We start from the raw sequence: 9,450 nt of genomic DNA, 5'->3' as shown, positions 1-9,450 counted from the left end.
CAACCAGTCCTTAGAAAAATTCCTCCATTGTTTTGTTTCCGAGCTATAGGACGACTGGGTTGACCTGCTCCCGTGGTCCGAGCTTTCTTGCAATTCCATGAGACATGATTCAACACTAGAATCACCATTCTTCTGTGCCTATGGGTGCCATCCTGCTGCCCTTCCGAATTCCAGTTCTCTCACCTGAGTTCCTGCAGTAGACAACAAAATCCCAGAACTCCAATTTCTCTGGAAGATGATTCAGGACAATCTGGTCAAAGACGCCTGTCAGCAAAAGATCTAATGCGGATAAATGCTGACAGCCACCTCCCCTGTTTCAAGTGAGAGATCAGGTTTGGCTGCCTACAAGGAATATCCGGCTGAAACTGCCCTCCTCCAAACTTGGTCCCAAGTTCATTGGACCTTACAAGATCCTAAAACAAGTCAACCCAGAGGCATTTAAATTGAAACTCCTGGCTAGTTTGAAGATACCTTTTCTCACAACCCAGGGGGAGCATGTAGGGGAAAAGCAACAACAGAGAAACAATCTAAGTGCAGACAGTAAATTACAATGTGAGTCAATTCACTGGATGTCTTGGCTCGTGTGTGCAGCCTACTCACAAGATGAAAGTAGTATATGGGCAACAACAGGTAACTGGAATGTGTTCGGTCTTCTAACCACAGGCATTGATACACTCCAACTCAGATGTCAATGTAGTGGTGAGATGTGAAGACAAAGAAATGTACCCATGATGCAGATCAATGATACAAAGGTATTTCTTTATATAAAAATGTGCACTCACAATAAAATAGTGTTAAAAAAGCATATATCACTCATAGGTGATTAGAGTACAGATCGTATACTGCCATAGCTCACCCCGTCACCTCCGTTCTGTGTCAGGTATGCTCACCAGCGTTCAGCCATCTGCCGCCTGACCACTCTCTGCAGCGTTGGTAACTCAGCTCTATCCCGGTCTCCAGAGCGTCACGTCACTTCCGGTAAGACTTCAACGATGGACAGTCACTCGGCACCAATCCTCTCTGTCTCTTGGCGGTCCTACTCTACGCGTTTCGCCAATAGAGTGTTTGGCTTAGTCAGGAGTATCAGTGAAGACAGTCCTTTCCAGAGGGTTTGAGCAGGGAGTTGCAACATTTATATTCATCACATCACTTGGCACTATTATAGTCATAAAAATCACAAATACTGTATTTTCTATAATATATCACTTTATTATTTGTGTCCACTATCAGTGTTTAGCGCCTTCTTTTGCACCATCACTCTGTCTAGTTTGAAGATACCTACAGTGTTCCATATCTCCCTCCTCAAACCGTTTGTCCAGAACATGTTCTCTTCCCCCAGTCTACGTCCTCCTAAGTCAATCTTGGTGGATGGCCAAGAGGAGTTTGAGGTGCACCAGATACTGGATTCTGGAATATCCTGGGGCAGACTACAGTACTTGGTCCAGTGTACGGGATATGGCCCTGAGGAGGACTCATGGATTAAGTCCAAGGAGGTCCATGCCCCAAACCTAGTATTGGCATTTCATTTCAAATTTCTGTCTAAGCCTGCTTAGATCGCCCGGAGGTCACTCCTGAAAGGAGGGGTACTGCAATGATGCTGTCTGATCTGTGTCGGGGTGGGTTTGCTGCAGCTTGCCTGACCTTTCTCCTCAGTTCGGCCATTTTGGTTACTGGCAGCCTCCTGCTTAAAACTGCAGTTCCCAGAGGGAGTCGCCGAGCAAAGTTCTGCTTGCTGTTGCTCCGGTTGATCATTGCTGTCACACATTACCCTTTCACCTATTTGGTATCCCTGTTGCTGACCCCAGATGTGACCCCGACCTCGCTGCCTACTGCCTGTACTCTGCATCACTGCCACAAGCCCTTATCTCTGCCTGCTTACAGACAATGTATACTCTAACAGGACTCTGTCCTTTGGCTCTAGTCGGTTATTCTGCACCCCTACCTCAGCCCTGAGGGTCCAATTCCTGATTCAAAATGAGCACCATCACAATTCCTCACTACCCCCTGTCCCCCTTCTCACTCCCTTTTACTATACCTCAATCTCCACAACCTCCTCTCCACAAACACCTCCACCTCCACACACACACACACACACACACACACACACACACACACACACACACACACACACACACACACACACACACACACACACACACACACACACACACACACACACACACACACACACACACCTACACACATACACACATACACACATATCCCCCGTTAAGATTTTTTAACAGGGCTGATTCGGCTGCTCCAATCCCAACTGTGCTGCCGCTCAGCCATGCAGGGAAACAAACAGGAATGCACCCACATCAAGCTGAGACCTGCAGTAGCCTCAGGCATCCTGAGCTCAATCTCCAGCACCGGCCAGCAGGGTTCCGCTATGCTGTCACCCCCCGCATTGCAGGGTTTAGTGGCACAGTGGTTATACCACTGCTTCCACTGCTGTGAGTGCAGGGCCCCTCCATACCTCACTGGTGAAATATGAGGCTGAGCATTTCAATTTCCAACCTCAAAATTCCTGCTTTTAGGTTCTCTGGCAACTCACAGTTCCACATCACAGAAGCACTTTTAAATATCCTGCATATAAAAGCTCCCAGCCTCGTTTTCAGGTGTCTCTGGCACGGCCTCAGGGGGCACCGCTTAGTCAATCTCTGTGTTAGGATCATAATAAGAACTGAAACTCTGATCGGGTTCCTATTTCATAGATTCCACGCTTCCATAAGAAATCATGGCAAACAGGCCTGCAACCAATCACAGCACAGATGCTGCGCTGGAGCCGATCAGGACATGTGGTTTTGCCTGCACTGGCCCATCCAGGCTTGAGGTGGGTTAAGGCAAGTTAAAGGGCAGGGGAGGGAAATATGAATGGGCTAATGGGAGCCACATCCACCAATTGGGCTCAAGAATGGTGTCCCCAGCCAGCAGGATATCTTCTGCTGGGCTCGGCGATGAGATGTATGGGAGGATGGCAAAATGATCCCCTTTTTGGGTGGATGGCCCCCCCAGTCTGATCTCCACCCCAGGTCACTCTCCCTTGTTTCACTGCACCTCTCCTCCCCTCCAGTCGCAACATTGGCCAGTTCTCTCAACATGTGTGCTGCACAAAGGGTTCCTCATCCCTGCATGTCCAGAGACATTGGCTATGCTTGTGAAAGAATGGGGCCCAGGGACCAGTTAATAAAGGTTAAGCCCAGTCAATGGGGTTCAACTGTCAACCAGGCCTCTTAGATACCATTTTTTTTTTTTACTGGCCCAGGATCCCCTTGAATCCCATGAAAACTGTATGCTTTATTCCTGATGTGTATTGTCAGGGGAGACCAGGACAATCTCACGGGATCAAACACCAGACATGACATGGAGATAAAATAAACAAGTGTTTATTTCAGCCGGAGAAAAACAATCCCAGCACAAAGTCACAACAGAGCTTATACTCACGAACCTCAGAACAATATAGAGGGTGTCCTAATCCCTTACGTGTCGGCGCCACCGGAAATACTTTTCCGGAGCAGCTTACACTTGTGCAGTAGGTCCTGTGTCTCCAGCAGCGCTGGTTGCAAGTTGTGGCAAGGCAACTTCAAATCTCTTGCTGGGGGTACAAGCAGCCTCGGCTTTGCATGTCTCTGGCACATCCTCAAAGCCCACCACCATAGTCTATCTGCACGCCAACCCAGGAGAGACCTGTGGAACTCGAATGGGTCGCAGCTTTTCTAGGTTCTAGTTCTTAATAGGAAATCATTGGGAAAGGGGTGGTGACCAATCCCAATGAGGAAGTTGTGTGGGGAGACACAGAGGGTGGGAATTATGAACCAGATCATGAGAACAGCGCCTACCTCCTCCCTTTTCTCAGTGCCGGTTCGCTACCTCTTGTTGGGAGTTGTCTCTCTGTCTAGGAAGACAATGGCTCCGCTCTTCACACCAGCATATCTGAGATGTGAGGCCTGCCCATCCCCATCATCTATTGTCTCCAAACTCCCTGTGGTACCAGCCAGCTCAACCAGGGTTACTGATCATGGAGACTGGGTAATTGTATTAACCAGCTAGCATGCCCAGGGAACATGTACATGCATTTAATGTCTCTGGCCATGTGTCACGGTAGCTTATGACAAGATATAATGAACACCAAATATCTGGGTTTAACTGAACGAGGCTTAGATATAATAAAAAATATTTATTCCTTAAAAAAGGTGAACACAGCAATATAGTACAATTAACAGGCAAGAAGGTAACACTTACTTAGGGTTGGGGGATGGAGAAGTATCAGCTAGCAATTCTCCAGCAATCCGGTGACATTCAAGATGGTATCAGAAGAAGAACTAAAAACTGTAGAATTGACACAGTTTATATACCTGTGTAACCCTATTCTTAACATTGAATACAGACTATTGGTGAACAATTATCTGTATCCAATCCCTAACGTGGAGACACAGATTAACCCATGCCCCCCAGATAATTAGCCCATGTGTACTGGGCAACGACCAGTCTACCAAATGAAGTATCTGCATTGTTTGTAGGTGTAGACATAACACTTACAAACCACTCCAGTTTGATGATTCTCCACCCTCAGGTAACAATTAGAGTGGCAGAGTCTGTTGATTAGTACTTGATCTGTTGATTAGTACTTAGGCTCAATCATCCGGCTGCCCTTCCTGACCTATTTAGCATAGCAGATGGAGTCTGCAGTTTTCAGAGCAGATCCAAAATACCATATATATACTCTTTAATATCTACACATATTAATAAGTTCCATTCTGGTGGGCTCAGTGGGTCGAAATTTGCCAGTTTTTAATGCCTACAGTGACTCCACATATTGGCCAAATATCAACTCTCTGTGACCTCCAGAACTAGAGATACAGAAATGCACTTTAAAACATTAAAATATTGGATTATAATGAAACATACGAACAGGGGAACATACAGTTTCCTGACATGACAAGGTGTAAGCCACATTCCTGGACCGCAGTCCAGTTAACCCATTGCCTCCCTGGTGAGGTTAGGGGGTGGCCATATGGGGTGCAACCCCTTTAATACTGGTCCAACCCCCTCTCCCTCTACACCTCCCCTTCTTAATGGGTGACCTGTGGCCCACTGGCCCTAACGGGGAGTGGGGCACTGCTTGCATCCTTAATGAACTCAGTCTCAGAGGGATAGTCCTGATGTGAAACTCCATCAGCATTTCTGTTTTCACTACCCTTTTGGTGCTGAATAGTAAACTCAAACTCTTGCAAGGCCAAGCTCCACCTTAGCAACTTGGCATTCTCCCCTGATGCCCTCTGCAGCCAACTCAGGGGGTTGTGGTCTGTGAGGACCGTGAAAGCCCTTCCATACACATATGGCTGGAGTTTTGTGAGTGCCCACACAATGGCCAAGCACTCTTTCTCAATGGTGGCATAGGCCACCTCTCTGGGGAGTAGTTTTCGGCTGAGGTACACCACAGGGTGCTCTCTACCGTCGTCCCCCACCTGGCTCAACACAGCCCGAATGCCATAGTCTGAGGCATCAGTCTGTATAAGGAAATGTTTGGTATAGTCCGGGGAAGCCAGTATGGGGGCCCCAGAAAGCGCAGTTTTCAGTGCCTGGAAAGCAGTTTCACAGGCAGGAGTCCAGGTGATAAGCACAGGCAGTTGCTTCTTAGTCAAATCAGTCAGGGGTTTGGCCACGGCGCTGTACTGTGGGACAAACTTCCTATAGTACCCTGCGGTGCCCAAAAATGCCATGACCTGTTTTTTGGGTTTTGGAACAGGCCACTGAACTATGGATTCTACCTTGGCTGGCTCTGGTTTGAGGTGCCCTCCACCCACCCTGTGCCCTAAGTACAGGACCTCTGCCATCCCTACCATACACTTAGTGGGTTTCAAGGTAAGCCCAGCCTCCCTGATCCTATCCAGCATCGCAGCTACATGTCCTAAGTGGGATTCCCAAGAATTACTAAAGACAGCAATGTTATCTAAGTAAGCCCTAGCATAGCTCTGCATCCCTTCCAGTAACCTATTGACCAGGCATTGGAAGGTAGACGGGGCATATTTCATCCCAAATGGCATCACTAAAAACTCATAGAGGCCACTTGGAGTGATTAATGCTGACTTCTCCCTAGCCTCCAGGGTCAGTGGGATTTGCCAATAGCCTTTGCTCAAATCCATAGTGGTCAGGTACCCTGCCCCCTCGAGTTCATTTAGTAACTCATCCATGTGGAGCATGGGATAGGCATCTGACACCGTCCCAGCGTTGAGTAAGCGGTAGTCCACACAAAACCGGGTGGTCTTGTCCTTCTTAGGGATAAGAACTACCGTGCTTGCCTAAGGACTCTGGGACGGAGTAATTACCCCTAGGGTCAGCTTCTCTTCTATCTCCCTCTCCATACTGGTCTTGACCTCTGCTGACACTCTAAAAGTGTGCTTATGCATAGGCTGCAGATCCCCTGTGTGCACTGGGTGTTTTGTGAGATGTGTGGTCCCTGGCATGTCAGTGAAGAGGGCCCTATACTTAGCTAGCATGTCCCTGGCTTCTCCCTTCTGCCTAGCACTTAACTGTGCCCCTATCTCCACCTGTTCCACAGTGTTTCCCTGCCTAGCCTACCCTAGGAGATCAGGCAGAGCATTGCTCGCCGGATCCTCCAGCAGTGGGTACAAATGGCCATCACTGCTCCCATACTCAGTGCTCTGTATTCTTTCAGCATATTAACATGATATGTCTTATGCCTCTCAGGCTCTACCTGTACAACGCAGTTGTACTCATTCTCCTTTCGGATGAACGGGTACGGTCCCGACCAGGCAGCCATCAACTTGTTCTCCCGAGTGGGTTTGAGAACAAGCACCTACTGTCCTGGGATGAATTCACTGCTACGGGTATTCCGGTCATACCATTGCTTTTGCCTGGTCTGAGCGGACCTGAGGTGGTCCTGGGCCACCCACATGAGCATCTCTAACGGGTCTCGGAGATCTACTACATACTGGATCACTGAAGCATCAGTAGCAGTAGCCTCCCCTTCCCATCCCTCACGGAATAGGTCCAGAGGTCCACGTACCCTGCGGCCATATAGTAGCTCGAAGGGGGAGAAGCCTGTAGATACCTGCAGATCCTCTCGGTAGGCAAACAGCAAGTGCTGTAAATGAATCTCCCAGTCTTTCCCCTTCGCCTCTATAAAGGTCCGAAGCATCTGCTTCAGGGTACCGTTAAACCTCTCACATAATCCGTTTGTCTGGGGATGGTAAAGGGTAGTGCGCCGGTGCTGTACACTGCATGCATCCCAGAGACAATGTAACAGTTCACTCATGAACTGCGACCCCTGATCGGTTAGGACCGCACTAGGGAAACCTACCCTAGAAAAAATGTTCAGCCAAGCTGCTGCCACTGTCTTGGCATCTATGGTGCCAAGCGCTACCGCCTCAGGGTACCGGGTGGAAAAATCCACCACCGTGAGGATGTAGCGCTTCCCTGACCTGCTAGGAATCATAAGGGGTCCTACAAGATCCATTGCTACTTTCTGGAAGGGATCCCCTATTATCGGTAGGGGTTTCAAGGGTGCCTTCACACAGTCGTCCGCCTTACCCACTCGCTGGCAGGCATCACAAGAGCGGCAGAAATTGCCCACATCTCGAGATGCCCCCGGCCAGTACTAACGCTGTAATAACTGGGATCGCATTCTGTTGACCCCCTGATGTCCCGCTAACGGAATAGAGTGAGCTACCCGTAACAGTTGCTGTCGGTACCACTGGGGCACTACTAGCTGTCGCTTACCGGTCAATCCCTCCTCTATCCCTGGGTTCCCTTCTTCTCTATACAGGTGTCCCTTATACCATAAGCAGTACTCAGTGCCTTCCCCTGCCTGAGATTCGGATGCCCGAAGTCTCACGCCGGCCAGGGTAGGGTCTGTCTTCACTGCCTCCCTAAACTGGGTTCCTAATTCTGGCCACCCCCCAGTCATGTAATTGTCTGGAGAATGGGGAAGGGTGAGGGGAAACAGTAAGTCAGTCTGTGGTTGCAACTGATCCTGGCTTACATCCCCGGGCTCGTCTGCGCCCTCCTCTAACGTTGGTCCCAAAGGCTGGGGAACTGGCGCCGCCGCCATTGCCGCTGTCTGGCTCCGGGTAACCGCCGCCACTGCAGCGGGTTTGGGCACTCGGTCGTAGGTGCAGGTCATCGGTCCCAGATCGTTTCCAAGAAGAACATCGGAATCCAAACCGGGTAAAACCCCCACCTCCCGCACACCCTGGCCCTCCCCCCAATCCAAAAAGATTCTGGCCACTTGCAGGAAACGTGGCTCTCCGTCGGCCACAGTGATCTGTATACAGTGATCTGTATCCCAGGGCCTGGGAGTAATTCCTCTGGCTGGACCATATCAGGTCGTACCAGGGTCACTGCAGCTCCTGAATCCAGCAAGCCGACTGCTTGCCGGTCCCCGACTGTGACCGGGGTGAGATGTCTGCTCCGGCCGCCTGTCTGCTGCAGGTCCACGCTGAGATGTCCTCCGCTCCTGGCTGTAGGCACCGATGAAACCGGGACAGGCGTTGCATGGTACGTCTCGCTGGGAGTTGGTTCTATGACCGGTCCAGAGTCTGTGGTGGAAGCCACCCGCATGCGGGCTACCGGCTTCGCAGCTGGGTTGCATTGCCCCTGATGGGGTCCAATGGAACGCAGGGGTTCCGGACAATCTGGTCTTATGTGACCAGGGTGGTTGCAGTTGTAGCACCGTCGCTCGTGCAAGAGCTCCCCCGCCTTCGGTGGACTGCTGCCCGCAGGCGGCCTCTGAGTCCATTGGAGGGTATTGGCAGACTGTCTGACAGGTGCCGCTGCCACCGCCGCCTTGGCTACTGCTTTGGTGGTCATCAGGGCTCGGCTAGCCACGTAGTAGTCTGCAAGCCTCGCCGCCTCCTGGTAAGTCTTGGGCTTCTTGTCGTACACCCAAGCACTCACCGCCGGCGGGGACTGCTGCATGAGCTGCTCCTGAAAGATGAGGTCCAGTAGGCATTGGTAAGTCCGTGCCTCTTAGCCCTCCACCCAGCGTATCCCGTACAAAGCCATGCGGGTCACGGAGGTAACATAGGACTCCTGGGGCTGCCTCTCTTCCTGACGGAATTTACCCCGGTAGGCTTCAGGGGTAAAACCGTACTGAAACAGTAACAGTTCTTTCAGGTGGTAATAGTCATCAGCATACTCATCTGGAAGCGCCATCATCGTCTGCTTAGCCAAGCCGGACAGTAAGGGGTCCAAACGTGCAACCCGATGCTGGGGAAGCACTTTGTACCGCCGACACTGTGTTTCAAAGTTCTTTAGAAAACTGTCGATCTGATCGGTACCTTCCACGAACTTGGTGAGACTGTGCTGATCCAGTTCGAGTTCATCTTTGTTGGGTTGGACAGGGGGGGCAATAAGCGGGTCTGTTCACTGCCATAGTGATAAACTGCAGCCACTCCTCCAGTGTCCCTCTGTCACCCCACGCAG

The sequence above is a fragment of the Ascaphus truei genome, chromosome 18, assembly GCF_040206685.1.
Source record: "Ascaphus truei isolate aAscTru1 chromosome 18, aAscTru1.hap1, whole genome shotgun sequence".
Taxonomy (NCBI): domain Eukaryota; kingdom Metazoa; phylum Chordata; class Amphibia; order Anura; family Ascaphidae; genus Ascaphus; species Ascaphus truei.
The sequence above is the reverse complement of the archived record's forward strand: the minus strand, read 5'-3'. Positions refer to the sequence as shown.